Source organism: Argiope bruennichi, chromosome 6 (genome assembly GCF_947563725.1).
Source record: "Argiope bruennichi chromosome 6, qqArgBrue1.1, whole genome shotgun sequence".
Lineage (NCBI taxonomy): Eukaryota > Metazoa > Arthropoda > Arachnida > Araneae > Araneidae > Argiope > Argiope bruennichi.
The window spans coordinates 75,739,957-75,767,493 of NC_079156.1; the positions used below are offsets into that span (position 1 = coordinate 75,739,957).

Sequence of the window (27,537 nt, forward strand, 5' to 3'; positions counted from 1 at the left end):
ATTTATTTTTATTATGAGTTATGTTGTTTAAAAAGAATTTTAACGAAAAATAATATTTAAGGTGCCATTAGAAAATACGAATGCACTGAATTTCATTTATCTTTGCGTTTAAAATGCATTACTTTTTTTATCTGCATATGTCAAAATCTAATAGCTGTGATTTTAACTGTCTTCTTTATTTTCTCCCAATATCGATTAATATCATATACATTACTGAGCTAGCAATTCGTAGTTTCACTTTCCAAACAAGGGGGCGCTTTCTTTTGATCTGATAAGGTCTTAATTCTGTTGCCAACTCATTTTTAAGTTTGAAAAATTTTTCAATGAAATTTTCAATGAGCTACATTTAACAAATACCAGTCATTAATCTATGCACTTTAAATAAAATGATTTCTGAAATTAAATCCTTGGCAACTTTTATTAAAGAAATTTTTATTGCAGAATTAAATCTTGTATTTCATACATGCGATTAAGTTTTTAGGTGAAGAAAACATAATAAATGTCCATCTTTATTATGAACAGTACAATATGTTTTTCATTTTTTTTCTTTTTATATTGTTTTAAGACAATAAAACTATCATTTTACAGGTAATCTTTTGGCAATGCTATGTTTCATAATTTCTTGTTTCCAAATATATTTGAACATAGACGTGAGATTCATTCTTTAAGCAATTATTCTTATAGGCAACTATATCACACTGATATTATCTTTTATTTGTGCAACTGCTTTTGCTGGAGTTCAGTGCTCTTTTAACAGGTGGTGCTATTCGTTGTTGTGAGAATAATTTCTTTCTTAACTGTCTGGCAGTGATTTAAGGGATCGCTTCTATGGTTAAACGATGGTAACGATATACCAGATTGTTGCTATCGCTGGTACGAGCATATCACTACTAGCAATAAATACAGTTTTTGATTCTTTTTAGACAGTATTGCTATTCCTCTATTTTTTATTACGATAACAGTGTACAGTATTTGCAATACTTTTTTTAATCATTAAAACAATATGATAATATTGTATAATATCTTGTGCTTTTTGGGATAAATGTCTTTTCTTAATTTGCAACAACGAGACAGAACTTTTCTGTATATATCTATCTGACTATCAATTTGGGGAAGCATTTCTAACTGGTAATACTTTAGTTAAATTATAAGGTTGAAATACTATTCCAATATTCACAAGTCAAAATCTATTTTTTAGCTTAGTAAAATAGCAGAAATTCGAAAATATATGAAGTTTCCAAAAAGTGAAAAAAGTGTTTTCCGTTATAGCATTATTTTTCAAAAACTATGTATGATTCTAATGCTATGACAGTGTTTTCTTGTTCAATATGTTAACTAAAGCAATTTTGAACGGATTTTTACCTTCTTGAAATATGTTTTAAGGAGAATAAAACCCTTAGATGAATTTGTAAATGAGCCTCTAACTGAAAAAGGGTGAAAATAATTTTGACGGCGAAAATTTCTTTTCCCCATAACTTTTTTACGATTGAATATAGAAAAATTAATCAAATTAGGGGAATTAGCGTCTCAAATACAATTGCTTAGAAAGGAGCTAAAAAGTGATTTTCAATCCCTCATTCTAATTGTTTTTCAACAGCATATGTACTACCAAATTTAAATAAATATAAAAAAAACCCCACCAATTTACTTTTTTTTTCTTTAATTTAAAATTGATTAAACTCGCATGGGCTGTAATTTAATAAGTTGAAAAGAGCTAATTAAATAAAAATAAAAGAGCAAAAATATTTATTAGCAACATTATACAAAAAAGTTAAACTTTAGAAAATTTCAATGCTGTGGGCCTATGTTCTCATCAATATGCAATATTTCATCATTCTCGCCTGAGAGAGAAACAAATTTAAAAATAAATAATAAGATAATCTACCTTTGCCTTTAGTTTGCCAAGAGGAATTTTTATCAAAATCAAAATTTGTTTATTACTGGGAAGTTGTTTCATTGAGATTTCCAAGAGGAATTTTTATCAAAATCAAAATTTGTTTATTACTGAGAAGGTGTTTCACTGACAATTTCCAAGAGGAATTTTTATCAAAATCAAAATTTGTTGTTACTGAAAAGTTGTTTCATTGAGATTTCCAAGAGGAATTTTTATCAAAATTAATATTTTTTTATTACTGAGAAGTTATTTCATTGAAGGAGGCTAATTCTGAATTTGAAAATTTTATTAATATTGGAAGACTGTTGATTTTTGAAACATTGAACACCAGATGGGGCGGTAACTAAATACAATCGATTCTAAAATTCAAAAATTATTGATACTAAATATAACACTATGCATGTCTATATTTTACTTTTTAGAATATCTTGCGTGATTTCTCAAAAAAAAAGAACATGTTTGTTCATTGTTTTAAACTAATCTCACGTTTTCCTACGGAAGCAATAAACCTACAAGAACAGACTAGTAGAATGAAGGACCTTTTTTTCGACGCGAGTGGCCAATCAGATAAGAGCAGTATCATAGAGTCGCGAATGATAATACTCTTTTTTAATTTTTTTCGAAACTTCGATAAAGAATGTCATCGATAAAAATTCAATGGTGCAATCTCTCGTATCTTCCCTTGTTTAGACCGTGTTAGGGATATCCAGTTTTTTTCCACTTTTCACACCGTGTACCTTGATTTACGTTGGGGAACTGTGTTGTGATTACAGAATTTCTTATTCAGTGACGAATAACATTTGATGGAAAAATGGCTTAGCTGAAAACTATCGAGATACAATATCACTTCAAATAATAATATGTAAGTCTGATTTAACGTATATGTTTTTGTTGCTAATATTATTTTTAAATTATTGAGTGTATTATATTTTTTACATTGTACTTTTTAAAAGAGATTTCTTTTTGATGGTAGCAGTAACGTAGTGATGTTCGGTGGAATATAACGACTAATGTGATGCATGACTCGACCAGTAGGCTACCATGTCCTGGGCATGCCCTAATAGTGTATATCTGTAACTAATTATTATAGTGGTAAACTAATTATTTAGTCAGTGGCGTAACGACAAAATTGCAGTGGAGGGGAATTTTAGAGGAGCTAATTTAGATGCACCAAAGAGACTAAATGTTAATATATTCACGTAAATTTTAAGTGATTAGGGTGCGAAAAATTATTTTCACTCAGGGGCATCATTTGTACTGCTAAGATATTGAAGATGACCGAGGGAAAATTTAATTACTTCCTAAGTAGTGCAGTTTCAGGTATTCTCCGGTTTTATGTAGCGTACAATAACATATACCTCTTTTAATAAAATGAAATTTTAGTTTCATTCTTCAAAGAAATTGTTTCAATGTTAATGATTTATTTTAATTTTAATTTTATTAATTTTGTGCATTATACATGATTTTATTTATATGTCATAATGCAGACTTCCCTGAATTCACAGTTGTATACAATATTTATTGGTAGAGACATTAGGTACTTATAAATGTTTTAATAATTAACAGAAAGTCCTGAGACATACAGGAATATGACAAATTATATTCGTTAAAACATTAATATTATCCTAATATTTTATAGTTCTTTGCATTTTTTACAAACCTATTTAGTTGCCAATTAAAGAAATAAAGTTTCTTTAATTTACCTACTCGTGTAACATCTCAGCCTAACGCCCTTAGACAGCTGTTTAGTCTCTGTAGTTCGAAATCCGCCGCTGGTTCTAAGTACTACTTATCCTTGTATTAGATTAATTATCCTTTGTTGTACTTCTAAGCAATACTTATCTTTTTATTAGATTAATTATTCTTTATTGTATTACTACTACTTATCCTTGTGTTAGATTAATTATTTTATTGTACTATTAAGTACTACTTATTCTTGTATTAGATTAATTATTCTTTTTTGTACTACTAAATACTACTTATCCTTGTATGTATCCTTGTACTAGTAATCTATGGGTCCATCATGCTATATAATATTTATGCAATATCTTTTCGATATTCTCAAATATTTATTATATCGATCAACTTCGTAGAAATATCGCACAATATCTTGTGCCTATAGTGTAGGTTGTGTTTATAGTGTAGATTATGCTTATAGGATAATAACAGTTCTGTTGATATTGCAGATATCGCAATTGTACCAATTCTTGTAACGTCACTTTAACATGACAAACTTAGTTGCATTTGTCAACTGAACATGTCTGTACATCTTTGCGTGGATTTATTTTCCATTAATAGTATACATTTCTACAGATGTTTACATTTTGTACAAATTTTATAAGAAAAAAAATTATCATTCAATTTTTGAACAATTAAATGATAAATGGCTATGAAAATATTTTTGGAATTTCCATTTAAGAATTCTAAATTATGCAAAGCTTGGAGAATGAAAATTAAGAAAACATTTTTAAAGCATGTATAAAATACTATATACACATTTATTCTTTTAGCCTTAACTCTACTTTAATTAAATAATTCATTAATATACACTATATTAACTACTGATAAAAGTAATCTTTTAAGCAAATAAATTATCTTTTACGTCAACAAATTTATTGCAACTTCTTAAGAAAATTAATAAATTTGGAATAGATTATTCTAAAAATGTTTACAAAAATAAATGATTCTGTTAATGAAATTTTATGTATTATACATTATATATAATAATATAAAATTATTTGTTGATGAAACAAATAAAATAATATTTAAAAATTCTGACGTTTTCCGCAAAATTTTACAAAATTTTAAATTTTAAAATTCGGGCTATTTTAATTGATTGATTCAGCATGCTATCCTGCACATTAAAAAAAATTATAAAATAATCTGAACTTTAGAAAATTCCTTATTTTAAAGATGATTCCATACAGAAAAAAAATATACATATATATAAGAAACATACATATGAACATATTCAAATTAGTTAAAATTATTAAGTTAATATAAGCAAAAAGAATTTTTAAAAAAATAAAAGAAAAAAATTCTAAAAAATTTGAAATGTTTTAAATTGTTTTGTTTATATTAACTTAATATTTTTACTAATTTCGTTATATATATATATATATATATATATATCAATTTTTTTTATCAATTTTGGAAAATAAGAAGTTTCGAAAGCAAATACATTACATTTTGAAATTAAACTCAAATGCACCGTATTGACGTATGTGTATTTAAGAGAATATCCTTTATTTTCTATGAAGTACATGGAAAATTGTTATTAATTAATATAAATAAAGAAAAACACAACAGCTAAATAAATCTATACTTATAATAAAGCTCAATGTGTGTGTGTGTGTGTGTGTGTGTGTGTGTGTGTGTGTGTGTGTGTGTGTGTGTATGTGTGTGTGTGTGTGTGTTGGCTCTCTACAGGCCAGGTCATTTGACATACAGCTATCAAATTTGGTACATGTATACCTTAGAGGTCGGGAATGTGCACCTGGGGTCCCTTTTTTGAAATTTTAATTAGAATTTTAATTATTAATTAAAAACTAACTTTCCCGCCAAAAAATCTTCCATTTTCCCCACCGCCAACTTTTCCACCAAAAACATCTTCCATTTTCCCCACCGCCAAATGAGTAAGGCTTCAGTTTTTTTTTTCTCCCAACAGTAATGAGGCTAGGGTTAACATTTTTTCGGCTGATTATTTCAAACGATTCTGTTTATTTTCTTAATGTTTCATGCATTTAAAATTAAACATTGTTAATTAATCCATGTTTCAGATGCATTCTGAAGTACTTTTGAATTAAAATAACACAGAATAAAGGAAATTAAAAATGTATAATCTGCATAGCGTTACCCCAACTGACGTAGAAAAATTCACGCAGTTGCGCTACCGTAACAGGCGAAGAAAATTCACGCATGCGCACTGTAATCTGATTGTTGCCATGACAACCATTATCAACGGATGATTTAAATTATTTTTAGGTTAGTTGCATGCTTTTGTCATTAAATTGTATTTATGTTAGTTATATATTTTTTATATATGCTTATAGTTTTAAGTACATCGTTTTTTAAGTAGTTTTTTTTAAACCTGTTTTAGACCGATTATTTTAAACGATTCATTTTATTTTCTTAGTGTTTGATGCATTTAAAATTAAACAATCTTAATGAATCAATCTGTTCATGATGAATCTGAGAAATTTTGTTGACAAATTCTTGAGATATTACATAAATTCAGAAAGATATTCTTTAGTGCCCATAAAGTTTAAACGCTCCGTGACTCTATTATCAGTAATCATATTATTAAAAAAAAATGCTTTTTTCAGTAAAAAATATTATTATATTAATTGCAGATTAATCATTTGCACTTTAATTTAAAGCATAAATTCTACGAGGGGTAACAGAAAATTAGAGAGATACATATCACGTTATGACTGAAGGCCTTTATAATATTATGAGTGAATTATATGACTATCAAAATTTGAAGCTTTAAAATATTTTGCTGAAGAATCTATTAAAGTTGGAATTGCGTAAAATATTTAATGGTACGACCGCAGTTTAACCCCTGCTTGGCGCAATTTTTAAAAATCGCCAACAACGGCCTTGCGAAACGTTCAAAAGCAAAGGAGCAAATGTTCAATTATAGTGCATAATAAAGATTGCCAGCTTTGGCGCGTTATCGCAACTTGGCGAACAAAAGGGTTAAACTCCGGTTCAACCTATTTAATTATTAAAATTTAAACGAACATTAAGATTGACGAAGCGGCTGGTCGCCAAAGGCGGCTAGTTGCCAATAAAACAAGATTATTTCTGCTTAAGTCTGTTTAAATTCGATTGCCAGATTCGGCAGAGGATGATTAGATTGAAATGTGTTAAAATTATAATGAAAAGAAGCACATGGCACTTTTACCCTTATTACTTATCATGGTTTTGCGTTGAAATGTTTACATACTCATTGTCGACACACAAGAAAATTTCTTTCAATGTCAAATTTTGTATCTATTCAAAATTTGACTTGGTTTACATGTTGATGTGTAGGTTACTTATCAGATTTCTCCCTTTTGATAAATTGCATTAAGAGTTATAGTATTTGCGAATAACTTTCATTCCTTCCTCTTTCTGGAGATCTAAAAAATGGTGATAGGCGAAAATCTCGAAATCGAAATTTCTAACAATTGCAGCACACTCCCGAGTAGCCGGTTAGCGGCAATCCGGCCTAGTTTCTCAAAAACTAAAAACTGCAAATTTTGACTCTTATCTTAGTGTTACCTTTTCATATCTGTATAATCATTTATCAGTGAAAAATAAAATCAATTTCAGTCCATTTTCTTAAGAATCAGGCCTACGATTTATTTTAATGTTTTATTTATGTTTCCTGTATTTAAGTAAGGCATTACAGAATCTATGTTAAACTGTAAACAGTTTATATTCTCTAACTTACATTTTTTAAATAAATTTTTGGAACGTGCAGTGCAGCATATAAATTACAAGAACCAATCTATTTAATTAAATTTTACAAGTAATACGAGTTAAATAAATTTTATTTTAACTCGTCACGTTCTGGCAACGGCTTCTATGACTCACCAGGCCGCTGCCACGTTCATATTCTACGTGGCTTGAGACAAATGGAGGGCTTAATACTCAATAAGTGAGGAAAGACATATTATAGCAGCAAGTTTCGGTATAAAAACTTTGTCTTCTGGTATTGGTGGACAAAGAAATGAATTCATAAAACTCTTGTCTATCCGGCTTTTTTGTTATCTGGCCTACCCTTCCTCCACATTAGGCCGGATACTCGGTTGTGTACTGTACATTCGAGTATGAGTACTTTTCGCATACGAAAAAAGCAAAAACAAATAGCAAATGTGTTTTTTATATATTTTTCCTCCCTTGAAATGCCAGTATCTGCTAAAAAGAAAAAAATAATTTAAATTGATATCTATATCTTAAAAATAATATTATAAACTCATTTCCATATATTTCACCTAACTTTAAGAAAATTATGCAGTTTTCACATTTGTAAAGTGCCAACCTGCGTACGAGAATGGATTTCAATATTTGCGCATTACTTATGATACTACGCGTAACACACATGCATAGTATCTCGCGGGATGATCTGATGATTATTTCCTATTGCTGTGTGTAGACAGCCTGAAACGAGCGTGCTGTTTATCTTAGGATGGACTGATAGCAAAATAATCTCTTAGAGACGGATAATAATGGTGAAGGAAGTAAAGTGAAAGGATGAAATATTTTGGATGATGGACAGAAATCTTTTGAAAAGAAATTTTGGGCATATTTGTTTATACGCAGCGTCATCATGAAATCTAATTTTTCCTGTATCTTTAATATATTTCTAATGATATTTTTAGTTTATTGTATGCGAAGTAAATAGAGAAAGTAAAAAAGACAGTTTTATTATTAAAAAATTCTACCTTTATATTTAAATAAATTTCCGTATCTAAATTTTTCGGAATCTGGAAAACATATTTTTGGAATTTTGTCTTCCTGTGTGTCTTTCTGAACACGATTAAGCAAAAGGTTCAGGGAGGGATGGTTAAAATTTATTATGTAAAAATGTCATCAAAATTGCAGATTTCAGTAGAATTTTAAATGAAATTATAGGAAGTCTCTATCTTTCTGTTTGTACCTAATAACTAGAGGAACTGAATTTATCTCCACGAAATTTCCTCTCATACTTTTTTAAGAAAGGTGTTATACTCTCTCCCCTCGCATGAAAATTTGAAATTTGGTGAAATAAAATAAAGTGAGAATACATTGCCTAACAATAGTTTCGAAATATTAATCTTTGACATTAATCTAACATTTTTACTGAATTAGCGTGTAATTTCCTACGATTTTTTGTTGCAATTTTTCTCTGGATTCTGGTTACAACACAAGTCCTCGTAAACAGAGTATGTGTTTTGGACGTCGTTTTTTTCTGATTGATTGAAACCAAAATTCGATCCAACGAAATCACAGACAAATTTCATTCATTTAAGTCATTAAGTTGTTGAATTTTTACATTTATATGCATTAAAAAGGATAGACCGACAGACAGCCAATCCTGCCGCAATTTTCATTCAAAATTTAATAACACTTTGTATTTTAAATATTGAGCTTGTTACCAAATTTTATCCATCTAGCTCTCTTTGTTTTGTAGTTAATTAAACAGCCATCTTACAATTGGTATAGAGAAAAACATGGTATATATTTACTTAATTATAGAAATTAAGTAAAATTTTCCATTTTTTTAAAAATAAATTAAATGAATTATTTAAGAATATTTTGAGGTAAACAGAATCGAAGTTTTTTTTTTTTTCAAATTTTAAGGTTGCCAGATATATCTCAATCAATTTATTGCATGAATCATAGTTGTCATTCATTTTAAATTAATTTATTTTTTATCACGAATCAATGTTTTATAAAATATGAATTAATTAATAATTAAATAAATTTTAAAATAACATTAAATTTATTTTTTATGATAAAAACATTTTTTTATTTTAGTAAAAGAAAGTTGAATGTTTAAATAAATTAAAAAAATTATCTGTAATTTTGAAATTTGAAGAACAATTATGAAATTGCTGTTACGAACATTCTCTGAAATTTAAATAACTTATTTCCCGGATGGATGCTACTGTAATGTTTTATTGTTTAACTGTTTTGTTGCTTTAAATCCACTATTACTTCATTTATTTTTATATTTCTTACTTATTTGGAAAACTGAGAAGAAAATTAATATAAACATAGATATATGATAAAAAAAAATTATTTTGAAACATAAAATCACAGAAAAAATACCCAGTAGCTGCTAACAGAGGATTTTCTCAAGGTTTTTACAAGTTAAATGGAAAGTTGTGGAAGGTACAAAATTGTTATGATTAGAAAATGTATGTTTTCTTTCAAAATTAAGCAGTCAAAAATTTCATCACTACATTACAATGTGTAGTAAGCATTTCAAGTTCCTTAATCTACTGTAAAATTACTTCATTTGCCCAATTGAGAGATAAAACAATGATTTTTTTAGAAATAATCCGCGATAATTTATGATAACTTTCCTACATACGTCAACGAAAATCTCTCATTGAAAACGCACGATAGCTTTCTGTTTTTCCTTGAATATAAAACTTTCATTTTTGTTGAATTCTGACTTTTTCTTGATGTATGCTCATTCAGAAAGGGTCATTTATTGCAGAGTAAAATTCAATATCATTTTACTTTCCTAGAAGAGTTCACAATTGTAGTTAATAAAGATTTAATTTGACAGTAGTTAGAAATCTATGAGCAACTGCGTCACTTGTTAATCTCATAATATCTGATTCTACTCTTCTTAGAACTGTATAATAGGTTCATAACATTGAATAATTTTTGTTATAAATACTGAATTTCACTGTACAGCATAAATGTTTAAAAGTACACTTTATATCAATGTATCAATTCCTTTAAAATATTTAAGAGTCACATTTAGTACTATTTATCTTGGCTTAATTGTGGCTTTTCCCCCATGCTATAATTTTTAGTCGTAATCTTGAGTATGATCTTTTTTTCTTTTGAACGATGACATTTCTTTCAGTTTTAATATGTAATAAAACTTAATCTATCCATTTTCTTAAAATGGATTAGATATTAACCACTTGAATTCAAATTTCACCTTAACATTTGAATTGCATGGAGTTCTGGCTTTTCCATATTTCTCAGAGTCTAATTTCTGTAACTTTATTTATCTAATATAAAGCTGGAGTATCTTATAAAAATTTTGCAACTAAAATAAACTGTTGTTGAGTTAAATTTCAATAAAATTCTCATTTGAACCTTGAAAATAAATATGTGTCCATGCATTTTTCTTCTTGCTCTCCACCTTCCCACGGTCATGTGTGGATTGAGTTCCAGGAATGAATAGTACTTTAAAGTGCTTTCAAAATTTAGTAAAGATACAATTTTTAAGGAGCTTATAATAGTAAAAATTGCGTAAATAATAAGAAGTTATTATTTAAAAGAATTTCTCATCTGTTCATTAAACAGAAGTTTTATTACATGCTTTTTTTTAAATATACAATTTTTTGTTTTAGTTTGATAGTCAGCAGAAAGAAAAAAAGGATTAGAATTTTAAATGGTGGGAATATATATGGTGTTCAGTGTCTTAAAAAGCATATTACTGAAATATGCAACAATATTATACAATATTGCTGAAATGGAACAGAATGTTCTTACTTTCTTTAGAAATTCTATACCATGCCTTATGATTTCTCATTATTAAAAATATTATTTGAATAATTTAAACAATATTATCAGGTATTAACTTAATTATTAACTTATTTCATAAAATATATTTGTTCCTTAAAGTCGCAGTAATATAGCTATTGTATAAATTTAATATCAAAAAAAAAATTTCTAGTTATATTTGCTGAATCCTATAATGTTCTAGTAAAATAATATTTTGATATTTCCGGTTCTTCTGATTAAATCGGTTTAATTACTTCATTTATAAATAAGAATTTGGTTTCAGTCGTTCCATAAATCGTGTTAATCGAACGCGCGCGAAGTGCAGACGCAAAGGACCTTCGTAGCCCAGACAAAGTAATAACTCCACAGTGTTCATTCACTAATATCAACGCCACTTGTTGTTTGTAATATATTGGCTACCAATTTCGGAATCTCTAGAGGATTAAGCTTTTCTCTACAAATTCCGGTTGTAATCGTGATTGTGCTATTTTAAATAAAGACTGCTTGGCAATTTATTTTCCTCTTGGACCTTTTTAACGAATCTAACTCATCGGGTTAACAGCTTTGTAAATTTTAAAGAAATGATTCATTGCACCTGTATCGAAGACAGAAACTGAGGGATATATTTAAATGACTAACGTATATTTAAAATACTAAGTTGAGTCAAAATAATAACTCATTTTAAAAACAAGTGTAAAATAAACCGATATTTTATTCGTAAAGTATTTTATAGCATAATTTGATGCATGAATTCTAATTCATTTTTTTGCTTCACGTTTTACTTCCTTACTATATCTGCAAGCGCAGTTTCATTCATATGGTAACTAGTTATGCATTTCATACTAGGCAGTTGTATAGAGTTAGTCGGCTGAAAGGGGATAGTAACAGGTTCACTAAAAGACATTATTTTCTTAATTGCCAAATATATAAATATGTAAAAAATAAAAATTATTTGACTTATAGAATATTAGGATAGTATTAATTCTTTATCAAATAAGGTTTTAAATGTTTCATTAAGCATTCATTGTTATTAGAATATTTATAAATACCAAAAGTCTTCTACAGCTTGAGCAATATTCCTTTGTCTGGGCTGATTCCGCTCAGTCCAGAGAATGAATAAATATGTGACGGATTGTCATGAGTGAGGATAGAACCTGGAACCTTGTGGTTCGCAGCCCAGTAACATGACCACAATACAAAAGCAATTGCTCGTGCAGCGGTAGCTGTTAACTGGCTTATAAGCGTTCACCACAGACTCTCCCTCCAGTGAGTCGGAGGTGAGACGAGCGATATGGCTGTTGAATGGTGATGTATTAGCTGTTGATTCTAATGCGTCTGTACCCATTTAAGTAGCGCCAAGCGTTATGGCGAGCGGTTGCTGATGTTGCGTCAAGTGAGCCTGACGGCTTTGGTTTGCTGTGGGTAGATGACGGCACAACAGCTGTACGAAGGTTGAAGGTTCATCGTCCGAAGTCACCAATGTGGCGAAATGTTATTGTCTGGAACCTTGTGGTTCGCAGCCCGGTAACATGACCCACAATACAAAAGCAATTGCTCGTGCAGCGTAGCTGTTAACTGGCTTATAAGCTTTCACCACAAATACATTTTCACAAAGTTAGTAAAATAAGAATATTTATCCAAAATTAAACTCTAATATATTAAAAATGAGTTGAAGGAAGAGACTAAACCGATCATTTTATTAAAATGATAATAATGTGTACTGCCTAGGACCGCAAAATACCTAAATCAGTCACTAATACTAACTAAATTATGAAATATATCCAGATAACTTTTATTGTATTTTTATATGAAAATGTTTCAACTTATTTAGCATTTTGTTATTTAAGCTGGAATTTGAATTACTTTCGTATTTATATTAAACTTCACATTTGAAAAGAGAGCATTCATTTTGATTAGGGGGCTGAAAACTATTAGTATTTATAGTATTTAAAACTGGAAACATTTTCTGAGATAAATGCCTGCTAAAACTTTCAATTAATATTTTTTTTTTTTTTTGTAACTTAGTCTTAATGGCCTCCTCAGTAAAATATTTTTAACTTTAAATTTTGACAGACATATACTATTTTAGAAGTATTACTTTTATAGTACTATGCATTTTCGTAATTTTCAATCTGTATCTTAACGCATCAAATCATATCACAAGTAACAGCAGCAGTATTTAAAAGTAGATATACTTTAAAAAATTTCACTATTGCTTGGTTCTGATGTTAAATCTCAATTATAAGAACCACGAAGTTTATTAAAAGTTTATTCTGAGACCAACTCAATATGAAAGAAATAAAAATACGTTTAAAATACTTTTTTTAAAATTTACAAAAAGTTTAAAAAAATTATACGATAAACAAATTTGGTATCGTTGAAATGATTATTATTATTTTTTTAATTTTAAGATAATGTAAAAATTATTTTTGTGTTGTGATATTTTTGTAAGTTCTCGCGGGAAAAAGTTAAACTTTCACCGAATTTTTAATTAATTGAAGTTTTAAAAAAGTCTTCCTGATGTGCATATTCCCACCCTTCAAATTATACATGTGCCAAATTTGATACTCTAGCTCAGACAGTTTAATTCTCAACCAAATTTTCTAAAATGGGTAAATAAATTAACTGCTTTTTAATACGAAGTTCTCAATTCTCATCAAACTTTGCTTGTATTATTGCATAAAAATATTTAGTTCTAATAATAAAAAGAATGTTTTGGCTACGTTCTTTTATCTTTTCGTTTTAATGATATTTTATTTCACTTTAATCTTCATCTTAGAGGCAGTTTCATAGGATTTGTTTTCAGCGTCTACTGTCTCTGATGAAATTTGCCTTGATGACAGACGAAAACTAGTGACAATCATTCATCAAAACATTCTCAGAATAATAGATGACATCTCTTTTGTAGGAAGCTGAAAGAATTTAGTTAATGTCCTTGACATATGCATAAGGAAAAGTGAAGAAATATTCGTCATTTATTTATCTAATAGACAACTAAATGTTTTATAAAAATTTCCGTTACGAAAACTGTAACAAATAAATATAACGATGAATACATACTTTTAATAATAAAGAAGTAGATTGCTTTATACAAATTTATTTTTTTAGTAGAATATCATTAATCAAAGATTTTAATTTTATGCAGTTGATAAACTACCTTATAAATCTATTTTGACTTGAATAATGTATTCAGAGACTAAAACTAAATTTTAAACTTTTATGTGAAAAAATTTCTTTTATTAAAAAGATGAATATATTCGAAAATATAAAAAAGTACTTGAAACAATATAACTGATGTTTTTAATAGAATTCTGGATCTTCCCTTTATTACTTTTTTTTCACTTCTGCAAAGAGCTTTTGGTATTTATATAATTGATTGAAAGTTAATACTACACAAAAATTGAAAAATATTTAAATTTATAAATATAGTGAAAATATTTCAAAGTGAAAATATTTCATCACTTTGATAAATACTTTCCAACTTGTAATTAAAATCATATTCGTCTTTCCTAAAGTATTCAACTTTGCTTAGCAATTTTTTTATAAAATATTATAATTGCAATTTGAGTCTAATAAAAAACTCGAAAACCAATAATAAACTTTTCACCACTCAACTGGAATTTATTAAATATACAGTAATAAAATATAACTTATATTATTGGATATTAGTCGCCTTTGACGACCAGCTGACTCATTAGTAATATTGATTATATTTGATTTCAATTAAATCGTTTAGATATAACTTCATGTTAGTGATTTTGCCAAATTATCATACATTAAACCGTCTTATTGAAGTTCAGTTTATTGTGTGTATGAAAGTTTCTAAAGATTGTCATGACACCATAGAGCCATTAAAAGTGTAAAAGTACAGTTCATTTATCCTTTAATTTTTATAGGACTATAACCCCCCCCCTTTTTTTGTCTTGTAAACTAGATGTAAGATGTTTAACGAAATCCATCTTTTCTAGTTTATAACAATGGAAGAAAATCACGTGATTACATATATTTGATGAAATAATGAAATCGGTTTGAATTTCAGATCAACATAGTAACATAGTGTTGGACATCAGATATATTTTTTTTAAAATTGTCAGTACGCAGGAAAAATTTGTGCCATTATTAAAGACTTTTTTTAAAATTTTGAAATGGGGTAAAATTCATTTTTGTGCAATGATTAGACCAATAATGTAATTTATTGTTGGAAACTAGTCAAAAAATACTTTTTAAAAAAATTGCCCCAAGTTCAGAAAATTTGTAAGATTATTAAATGGGTATCGTTAAAAAGACATTTTTAAAAAAATTTCGGAATGGTGTAAAATTTATTTTTGTGCAATAATAAGGCCAATAACGTAATCTACTGTTGGATATTAGATAAAAAAAATGTAAAATAATTGCTAAAATTAGGAAAAATTTGTAAGACTATTAAATAAGTATTATTAAAAAGACATTTTTTTAAAAGATGAACAATTTATTTTTGTGCAATAATAGTTTCTGATTTTATCGCAATAAAACACAAAAATTCAGATTAATATTTAATTAATTAAAATTTCAAAAGAAAATCCCTTTGAGGATCCCATTTTCATCATCCAATCTATATATGCTTCAAATTTGGTAATTGTAGTGTAAACGATTTGGCCTGTTGAGCATCAACACACATACAAAGAGAGAAAAATACATAAACATTCATCTTTATTGCTAATATATATTAATTAATTTTAATTAATTAATTAATTAATCGCATTAAACTCAAATCTTGTTGGCATTTAGATTTTATCAAATCCTCTTCAACTCAAATTCAAATCAAAACCTATGCCGGTGATGCCAAATGACATAAAAGGCTTGCAAAAGGCAAGAAAGAATATTGATTATGATAAATCTTCCAACTTATTTAAATTGCCACAATTTGTCACTGTAAAATTCACGCAAGTACTTCCCCCACTTTATGGAAAAACGAAATTTCGGTTCTTTAATCTACATAAATCAACATGCTATCCTCGTGACCAGTGATATCATAATAGACAAGCGAAGTGCCTTTTGAGAAGTCAAGGAAATCATTGCCTTCCTTAATTTTGTCATTGCATAAACATGCAGGAAATCTTTTCAACTTCCTCGTGAATTTTCTTTTCGTTACAAAAGAACAACTTGTTTCCTTCTCGTTCTGTTTGACGAACTGATTAAGGGCCGATAAATATTTTCTTGTTTGCTTCTTTACTGGTTACGGCCGATGGCTTTGCATGTTTTGAAATGGTGAAACGTGAGAATTTTGCTGTTCATCGTTATTCAGAGGAATCTTTGAGCACGCATCAGGTTCAGATTTACCTTGTTCGTTTGTAAAAATTGCATTGTTTCGTAAGTAATGAATGTAAGAAATATTGTCTGTAATTATGATAGAGAATGTTCAATGTGACTTTATAAATAAATCAGATTTTTATTGACTATAACTAAAAAAAATTCTAGATATTGCAATGGAGAGATATTTATGTAGAGAGTAGTTTATGTAGTATAGATGAAGATAGACCAGAAAGATTTCATTGGGTGGTATTTCATTCAAATTCTATAACTCTGATGTACCTAATATAACCAGCGGGAGTTGTCTCCTTAAAACTTTCTAGCATACTTTCTAATAAAGATGTTATCCCAGAGACCAGCTTGCATGGCACTGACGTACAATAAATATGAAATATTAGTCTTTAATTTCATTTTAACTTTTTTATTTAATCTTTCGTGTCATCCTTGAAGATTAATTCCTGGCATGCGATTAATAGCATCCGAAAATCAAATTTACGTTTTAGAAGCATTTTTCCCAACCGAATGAAGTAAAAATTTGGCACAACAATACATGTGCAGTCACAAAACCACATACCAAATTTTATATATTTAAGTCATTGCGATGTCGAAATATCGCTTTTTCATGTTTCTAAAAGTACATACCGACAATTCCTTTTTGGAATAGACTCAAAATTCGATAAGTGTCTATACTACAGATATAACCCTCGGGGGGGGGGCACCTCGAAATGAGGATGAGATGCTTCCGGCATGGTGGTTGGATCTCGCCACCCTAGACGGTACACTAATAGGTGGGGGATCTGGCTCCTCCCATCGATGACGGGACGTACTTCCTTCGGGGAGGGTTGTACCGTGGCCGGTGGCGGCCCTTAGGACTCAACCACAGTTCCCACCAATTGCTGTTGCGGCGGTCCGGTCATTCAGTTTTATGGTTTAAATCCGTGTGCCTTAGGGCGGGTCGGAGAGTTAGATGGTTGACTATACTACAGATGTTCTTGATGCAGCAAAAGTACACAGAAGTATATCATCTTACAGATGGTGTACTTCTGCATACCAAATTTTATCTATCTAGCTCCCTTCTTTTTGTAGTTATCATATTAAATTATTTTCGAATAGACAGACAGACTTTCTCTGAACGGAATTTGTTCAAAGTTTGATAGAAATCGTCAAATTTGATATAAAAATAGTATGCCACATTTTATCCGTCTAGATAAAAGCGATTTTGAGTTATCCTTATCACAGACAGACAGACGGACATTTTCAAAGAAATGTATTTTTCGAACTTAGAGAGGTCTAAAACTTGGAGATTCGTCAAAATCTTGAGTTTGAATTTTCCGACGATTACTATATTTTCTCTATACTATGTATACGAGAAAATAAAAATGTACCTACCATATGCCTAATATAAATATCGTCTTCTAAATCTTAGCTCTTATGAGTTATTTGTGTTAATACATAAACAGACACAATTCCAAAAATGTCTTTTTTTCCCCCCTTCCTATTCTGTGGAGGCTTTAAACTTGAAAATTCATCAAAAATCGACATAGAATTCTTTGAAGAATGCTGTATTTTCTTTTTATATGCGTTGTTTTATTTTTTCTCTGCTGTTTTAATTTTTCCCAAAACCGTTTTAGTATTGCTATCAATAGCATCTTTTAACAGACCACTTTAATTTTTCAAAAAATTACTTAACCGATGGAAAATCCAAATGAATAAAAAATACTAAGCTGTTCTATTTACCTGAAAATATACTTTCCTCTTCCACAAAAACTGTCAGAGAAAACATCTCTATTAACCAAGAAGTGTACCTTGGTTTCACTCTCGATAAACACCTTGCATTCAAAGATCATATTCAAAAAAATCAAACGCAATTTTGAAGATGAAAAAGCAAATCTTTACTCAATAATAAATTCAAACTGAAAACTATCAAAGAACGAAAAATCGTGTACAAAACCAATCGTGTACTTAAACCAATGATATCATATACCTCTCCCATCTGGGTGACAACAGTAAAGACCAGCATTGAAGAACATGATATTCTCAAAAACCACCGGAAGTGGACTTGCCTAAATTTTCTTGCTTACTCTCTAATAATGGTATTATCCGCCCCCGTGGTCAAGACCGTCAATGCCATGAGTGCTCGGATTTTTAATTTCAAAATCCTGCACATACGAATTGCATATTTCGTAGCAGAAAACCGTACGCATATATTATTAACGGTCAGTAGTAACAAAAAAACAATAAAAAACGTTCAAACTTATTGATGAATTTAGCTGAGATTTTTGGTCATTTGGAGGGGAGGAGGCGATTTCATTGCTGTATGCGTTTAATAAGTGCCAAAAAATCGAATATGTATTTTGAACATCTTTTTGCAACCAATTGGAACTAAAATTTGACATAAAACTACGATTGTACCCACAAGATCACATATCAAGTTTTATTTATTCTAGCCACTGCGTTTTTGAGTTGTGTTTTCATGCATGAGAAAGCACAGATCTGGAGACACTCAACTATTTAACAGATTTGGTTCAAAAGTTGATAAAAATCTACACATTAGATGCTAAAACTCTGAAACTAATTTCATTTATCTAAGTTTTTTTTGTTTACATATTATCACATTTATATGCATGCAAGGCGATTCAAAGATTGACAGACGATTAATCGTTTGGCGAATTTAGTTTCAAACTTAATGCAATTCTACAATATAGATGCTAAATCTGTATGCCAAATTTTATCTATCTAGATCTTTGTAGTCTCTTGTACTCGGAAAGTTGGATTTACAGACTTCCTTTAAATGCATTTCGTTCAAAATCTAATCGAAATCTACATATTTGGTGTAAAGACTCTATATAAAGTCACCCTTCTAGCGCATACCTTGTTTGAGTTATCGTGACACAAAGAGTCATATAAAAATCCAAAAATATACTTTTTGAACTCGGAAAAATCTGAAACTTAGAGATTTTGTCACTATCTCGATTTTGATTTTGTTGACGAGTGCAAAATTTTGTCTTTGTATGCTTCAGCTTTTCAGTAATAAAAAAGCAATATAAATTTGCAACATGCTATGGTTTGTCCAGAATATTGATATTTATAAATATTTACAATTTCCTACCTGCAAAAAACATTGTCTTCAATGTTTTTTGGAAGGCTGGACAAAAATGATAATGCACCAATTAAATAAATCGTATCTTTTTATCCACGGTACTTAAAAAGCATCATAAAACCAATCTAGTTGCAGACAATTGATCTTCAACTAGATTATCATAACTATTCAATAGTCATAAAGTTTGCAAGTACGTGCAAGTATATAAGACGATGTTTGATATGAGAAACTAAAAAAACTATATTAGAAAAACCTCACCGCCCCCATAAGTGTATCTAACGAGCTGAAATCAAAGAAATGCGTAACTAAATTGGAAAACAGAGAATGAGAACTTAATTCCGAGCAAACGACAAAACTAATGAATCAAACCCCAACTAATTCATCTTATCGAGTTCACCTTCAAGAATTTTTCAAATTTATTTCTCAATATTCCTGTAAGTGCAATTACTACACGATCTCTCAGATCATTAGTAGGTTCCTTGCGTATGTAACAGACACCACAAAATCCAATATTTTCCGAGAAAAGGGGAGAACCATCGCGTTTTTCGAGACTGCCCTACTTTCCAACAGATTTAACAATTTGCTTAATTGCTGGGCCCAGCTCTCTCTGAAATCGTTTATGGCCGTGTTTTGCGCCAAAGTGGGGAATAAATTATCGACCTCCTGCAGTTTCATTCCAGTTGCTGGAACACTTTTCTGCAGCTCCAGGTTATATTATCGCATTTGCTTGATGCATAGACAAATAATCGCGTGGTTCTTATTTTTTTAGCTCTTCTCTGCACGATTTTTTGTTTATATCGTAAAAACCTCTTTATTACATCATTCAAGGTAAGAGCAACCCGAGAAGAGATGCTATCTTGGTCCAAAATACGATAAACTGTTTTAACGCGATTTAATAATAACTTCTGCATATAATCATACTTTTAATTTCAGAAATTATAAATGGATTATTCAAGATATTTCATAATTATAATAATTCCAATAATCTGATAAATAGTTAAAACAACTAATAGTTATAAACATGATATTTTTATTCCCGCAGCTTTCCTTTAGCTAAAGCTGTTTTTACATTTTTCAACTATTATCTCAGAACTTATTCTAAGTATAGTTCAGCAAAGAAATGTAAAACCCTCCGCGTTTTTGCGCATGCGTTAGGGTTTAGTTCTTCAAAATAGGGGTGAAAGGAGATATGAAAGGAGGAGATGTTTACATTTACTAGTATCTAATAGGCGAAATTCAAAGGGAATACCGGAAATGCACTCATCGTTCCGCGTCTCACCCCTTCATGAGATGGAGTCGTCGAAATGTGGTCGTCTCAGAATCCGTTGACGAACTATATTAGATATTTTTGTCCTTATTAGATTAACCGCTTTTGCCTATTAGCTGGTTCGCGAAAAATGTTAGTTATGTTTAATTTTAATTAAACTTTTTACATATAACTTTACGTTTTTTTATTCCCTCAACAAATTAATTTTAAACATCAAATTGTGATAGATATATAGATATACCCATATTTTTACTTTCTCGTAAACGTAGTACAGTAACCATCAAAGAATTCGAGCTCGAGATTTTGTCGAATATCTACGTTTTAAAACTACCTGAGTTCAAATAACATGTATTGGAAAATGTCCGTCTGTCTGTCTCTAACAAAAAAAAAAAAAAAATCAAAAATACTGTGAGCTAGACGATTGAAATTTGGCATGCGGACTTTAGACCAAATTTGCATATTTCTATCAGAATTTCAGTAAAATATGTTCAGAGGAAGTCCGTCTGTCCGGCTGTTCAAATATAATTTAACACGATAACTACAAAATGAAGAGATCTAGATAAATAAGACTCGGTAGACCTCTATTATATCTATTGTTAGAGTATAACAATAGACTATAGACCTCTCTAATATCTATTGTTTAAACATGTATCACATTTTGTGCCAAATCCAAATTGTTGCAGACCGTCTGTTCAGTCCTTACTTTCTGAAACACGTGAACGTGATAGTTCAAAAACGCAGTGACTTAAATAAATCAAATTTGGTTTGGATTTTTGTAAATACAAGTTCAATTTTGTTTCAATCAATTGAGAAAAACATGTCTAAAACACAAATTCTATTTTTTGGATACAATGATACCAGGGTTTAATCACCAAATAATTCGCCAAGGATCACACGACAGATGCAGTAAAAATACTAAATCCACTTCAAAAGTTAATCTTTCGTAAATATTTTGTCAATGCCATGTAAGGCTATCTCTGGTATGATGTTTATTTCAACAGTCATACACTTGTCCTATTCATCAAATAAATTAACATTCCTAATAAAGTTTACTTTCTTGACTCATTAATTGTAACTCTCGAGTAATCGATATTTTATCTAATAACTGCACATTGTCTTTCATGTATTGTTACTTAACTTTCTTACGCCTAATAATAATTGAGCGGATAATAAACAGAAACTTCTTTTTTACGTTTTTCTCACAGTGGAAGATATACATGTAATAAAATATTGGAAGAAGCAATGAAAATAATTCGAATTTCATTGCAATAATGAAGTATATTGTTGCATGTTATGTAACAAAAAAAAATTATAAAATTGACAAAATTCTGAAAAAAATTTCATAACTATCATTGTAAAAATAATTTTTTGAATTTTATAATGGTTTGAAAATTATTTCTGTGTAGTTATAGTTTGGAAATTATTGTGAAATTTTAATTCCAAATTTAATCAATTAAAACTTTTAATTATTAATTTTAAAAAACTGTTGTTCCGCGCATTTTCACGCACCAAAGTATATTTTTTTCACATTAGAATTTCTATCGAATGTTCATTTCTTTGGAATGAACTTCGAACTCTTTGGAATTTTTTATATCATTTTATTACAGGATAAAAATTACAATGTTTATCATTTTTTCAATAATCTGATTTTTCCCTTTCATATTATAGAAGCTTGTAAGAAAAAAAACTCAAAATTTAATTTTCTTTTGAAAAAATTTCTATTAGCTTTGTTTGACTTCCGATTTAAATTAAATCATACTTTTTTAGTTATATACTATTGAGTACTCGCGCAAAGCTAAAAAATTTTAAAACATCCAAATACCCGTACTGGAGATAACCTTCCCCCGACCTGCCTGAATGACCACCGTAGCGAACTGCATGGAGGTTTGATCTAAGATTGATTTCTAATGGCCACGTTTTCACCTCCTCCCATAGGAGGTTTGTTCTACTATTAGAATGGAAGTAACTCTACTCCACATCATTACACAAGAAAAATAAGAATTAACCACTGAAGCGGAAGCTTCTTATCCTTATATTTCGGATGCCCCCTAGTGGATAAAATTTAAAATGTATAAGAATGGATCACATTAAGCTAAACGACTATTGACTACTAACATAACAAAGGAAATCTTTTGTATATAATAATTATGCATGACATAGATTTTGGAAGCATCTCTAATACATATGCTTTGTGATCTAGCTGTTGTTTTTTTTTTCCGCATTATACGACAGAAATGGTACATTTTTCTTTGTATCAAATAATCATTGTATCACTCTGGTAGGCTAGTGTACAACAACCTGTTAATTTTTTTTTCAATTTTTCCCTGCTTAAGTGTCGTCATTGTTGACAAATTACGGTTTAAAATGATGAAATTTATCTTAAAATATCTCGCAGGTTATCAATTTTTCTCAATTTAGAAAAAAAAATGTAGTAGTTAAAAATTATTTATGATTTTACTGTCCTTGTGCTTAACTAAATATAAATTGCTGGTTAATTTTTACACTACCGAATCTGTAAACACTTACGATAAAAGCAAAAGTAATATTTCAGATTCTTTTCTCCCAAGCTAGATTACCATCTTTTATGTCATTCTTCTTCTTCTTTGTCTTTTTATTTTTTTAAGAAAGATTTGACCTTAAATTTGTTAAGGTTTTGCTTCTGCTCAAAAAATTTAGAATGAAATTCCACGTAATTTCTTAGATGTGAGCTTAAAATACTATTTGTTTATCTTTTTGAGAATCCTCAGCAAAAGATCGTTGTAAAAAATTTTTATTCTGCTTTTTTTAAACATTTTTTTTTTTTTTTTTTTTTTTTTTTTTTTAGTCATGGAGGACAACGAAATGGAATTTTTAATTTTTTTATTCTTTTGATGCTCAAGGAATAAGAATCTATTTTTTTTAATTCCTTGAAATTTCTGCGGAGCTAAAAAGTTTCTAGTTCTTGAAGGTTCTATAATCAAGGGAGGGAAAAAAAGAAAAATATACAGAAAAGGGTGAAAAATTTAAATGAAAAGATATTGGGTAAAATACGGATTTTGATATATGGTAATAATTTAGTTTTGATCAGAATTATTTTTGTAAATGATGTTTGCGTTATTGAGATACATCGAGAAATTTATGACATTTTAATTTCTTTGTATAAAGATATTTTGTACCAGAACATTAAATTTTATTTTACACATTATTTTTACCAGCCAATTATTTAAACTCATGTCATTTTACTATATTTTGTTTTAAAGATTACTACTTCATTTATTATTGAGAAAATAAATATGTTTTTTAGGATTTTATTTGCATCGATTTTGGTTTTGATTTCCTGTTTTTAGCATAAATTAAGATAGCTACTAGCCTTTTCACCATTTTCAGATCGATTTTCCTTTTATATTTTGTAAAAAATTTCCTGGGAAAAGATTGTTTAAAAATCGTTAACTGCAAACGATATCTACTGAAAGTAGTTTCTTTTTTTTGGCAGATGCCATCAGTTGACGGAATGATTGGCGAAATCAATTTCAGACTGTGAATTTTCTTTCTTTTTAAAGTTAATCAATGGATTTTCAATATTTAAATCAAGTTTAAGGAAAAAGATATATATTTTGCTTTCATTCAATTTGCCTTGTAATGTCAGAAAGATAATGTGCTGTTTTATATCTTATTTTCAGATTATGATGTTATCAATAAGTAGTTTTATCCACAAATAATTGATTTTATCGTTTTCAATAATTTTCTATGTTCCATTTTAGAAATTGAATTTTTGGCAATGATACTAGCCCTTAGATACATATATTCTTGGTGTGTGATTCTAATTTAGAAAAAATATTTTCATGCATTTTTATTTGGAAATTTTAACTCATAAAATGTAATAATCTTATATTTTAGAAGTAAACTATTGTGCAATGTGATCAATATTTCTTAGAAAATAATTTATAAAATCAAATTCGTAAAAATGTTATTTTTCATATTTTTATTATAATGAAATATCAGTTATTTAAGCTTTGAATGGGCATATTCTAGTTTTTAGTATAAATCAAAAACATGAAATATAAATAATAAATTTTTTTAAAAGTTAATTGAAAAAAACGACATAAATGCTTTCAAAATGATGTTTTTAAATGAAATCAAATATTTATATTTTAAAATAATATTTGTGCAATAAATATCAATGGCTACAAAATGTTAAGAAATAGTCAATAAAAATTTTGAATTAAAATGTCATATTTTTAATTTTTTCTGAAACATCTTATTGTTATATTTTATCAGCAGCAGATGCGTTATGAAATTTTAAATCAGTTGTATAAATGGTAAAGAAATAATTTCTAAACATTTGTTTATGTTATTTTCAATATTTCATTTCCCTTACAATAAACATAATATTGAATTTTCCAGACATTTCAGATCGATTTTTTTATCACATTATTAACTGAAAAAGAGTTACTGCGTAAATATAAAATTACCATTTTAAAAGTTTATCTTAATAAAACACTATAAAATTTAAAATAAGCTGACATTATATTGATTCATATGCGGAAGAGTAGATAAATGTTATTTTCTACACCATTTTTTCAAAGAAATGTCTAACTTTTTAGTTTATGAATTTTCATCTGTTCAAATCTACGTTTATTATACATTTCTATAAACAGTGGAATGTCTCCATTTTTTAGACTAAAACTGAAACAGAAATTTTAAAGTGAAATCAACGTAGTTCCTTAAATGAAATGTAGGTAAATTCTTTATAAATTAAACAATCATATATCTATAAAATATCGATAAAATTTACTTTTCAAATAAGGTAAACTCATTTCGATTTTCTTTTCTATCTACTGAATTATTCAATCATTTCCGCTATAAAAATCAAATAACCAATTGTTTGTTTCAATAGTACAATTTGAGTAACTTTCTTTGAAATATAAAACAATAGAAAATGAAGAAACTTCCTATATAAAAAAATTTTCCAACTAGGAGGAAAAGTCCATCGTTTTATATTACTTCTTGAAAACCAGACATTTTCCCGGAACGTTGGCCATTGTTTTGTTCTTCCGTGCAACATTTAATCATATCAGCTTAAACTGTGGGTGCTTCAGATTGCATTGGGTAATGTTACTATAGCAACGGATCTGGGCAAATGAAATCCTGGGGGCACATTTTTTTTCTTTCCCACCTGACTCTAAAAATTGAGATTTGATAGGATAGAAATCAGTCAAGGGAATACAGCCTGAGGGAGGGACAGGGGGTGTAGAAATTCGATTTACGAAACGTTTAAATCATTTCCAGTTGTTGGAATGTCAGTTGCATACTCATTCAGTGCCAGCATAAACTGTATAAATTGAGATTCTATTTTATATTCTCGTTTATGAAGTATCTATTGAAGAGGCATTGTCGTTGTCAATACATTCGATCTCGAGAACTTCTTGATAAAGTTTCATTGGTGGCCAACGAAAAAATAAAGATTGTAAAAGAGATTCTACTCTCTATTTCAAAATATTGTAGCATGAAAATGTTTTAGTTTTATTTGCCTATCTATTCTATTTTCAAATATTTACTCATAACAAAAATTTATACACATAAGAGATGTATTTAATACCATCTCAACGTGCGTGTGTGTAAAGGAAGTAACTAAAACTATGAATAACGTTGTTGTAAAATATGTTTAAAAGTATTCTGTAATTTATTAAAATTAGAGAAAAAGTTGTAAAGAAATAAATTTGGTTTTGCTGAAAAGCTTAATTTTAGAATTTCATAGTAACATATAAATGAATTTTGTGCGATAATATGCTCTGGTGTTGGCGATGATTTAAATTTACTGTTAATTATATTATAGCGATAGCGGGCATATTAAAAAAATGTTTTTAATATGTTAGAATGTGTTGAGCATAAACGAAGAGATTTAAATAATTTAATTAAATTCATCATGTAAACTACATGATGAATAAAATAGGATTAAAAACTCCTTTAACTTTTAATTATGGAAAAAAATCACGCGATTAAATATTTGATGAAACAATGAAAACGGTTTGAATCTCTGAGCAACAGGAATTAGAGAGTGAATTATACTGATCTCTTTTATTTATTAGCCGCCTTTGGTTCATCAATAGTTTCATCGGATATGTTCGCCATGCTTATTTCAGTTACATTTGTTGTGAAAAGCTTTGATGTTCATGACTCTCTAAACAAGTATTTTTTAAGTTTCGAATTATGAAAATATTAAATTCATGCTATTTTTTTAATTTTACACTTATTTTGTTCATTGTGCGTATGAACAATTACTAACAGTCTAGACTCATAACGTCATAGTGCTATTAAAAGTAGAATAGTAAAGATAATCTAATTGCCCAATTTCTAGCTGTACTTCCACGATACATATATTCTTTTTTATTCCTTTATTATTCCTTATGCGTAGATAATAAACAGAATCTTTCTTGTTTAACTCTCAACAATGGAATGACGTGAGGTGATTAAATATATGATTGAAACAATGAAAACGTTTGGAATTTCTTGCAACAATGGAAAATATCTTTTTAAATTATGCAAAGAAATTTTTAAAAAGTACTGTCCAAATTCAAGAAAACGCAATGACATCACTATCATTAAAAAATATTTTTTTAAATTTCAAAATGATATTAAAATCAGTTGCATGCAATAGCATTTTTGGGAGATTCTCGGGATAAAAACGCCAAAATCCTACTCTAATTTTTAATTAAGTAAAGTTTTAATTAACATTTTAAAAAAATTGCTCCAAAGTCCACATTTTTGCTCTTCAGAGCATAT

The 27,537-nt window shown here is 28.7% G+C and overlaps 1 protein-coding gene across 3 annotated transcripts in view; it reads left to right on the top strand.

Moving 5' to 3' along the window:
- The window catches only part of LOC129972847 (endonuclease/exonuclease/phosphatase family domain-containing protein 1-like), a 124,058-nt gene that overhangs the window by 68,441 nt on the left and 28,080 nt on the right, over positions 1–27,537 (top strand). Inside the window, exon 1 of one of the 3 annotated variants that reach the window (XM_056087143.1) lies at positions 2,622–2,756. The exons of the other annotated variants lie outside the window; for them this stretch is intronic. The gene's annotated coding sequence lies outside the window, so the exon portion shown is untranslated. Of the gene's footprint in view, positions 1–2,621; positions 2,757–27,537 lie in introns of those variants that run through there. 3 annotated transcript variants of the gene reach the window in all.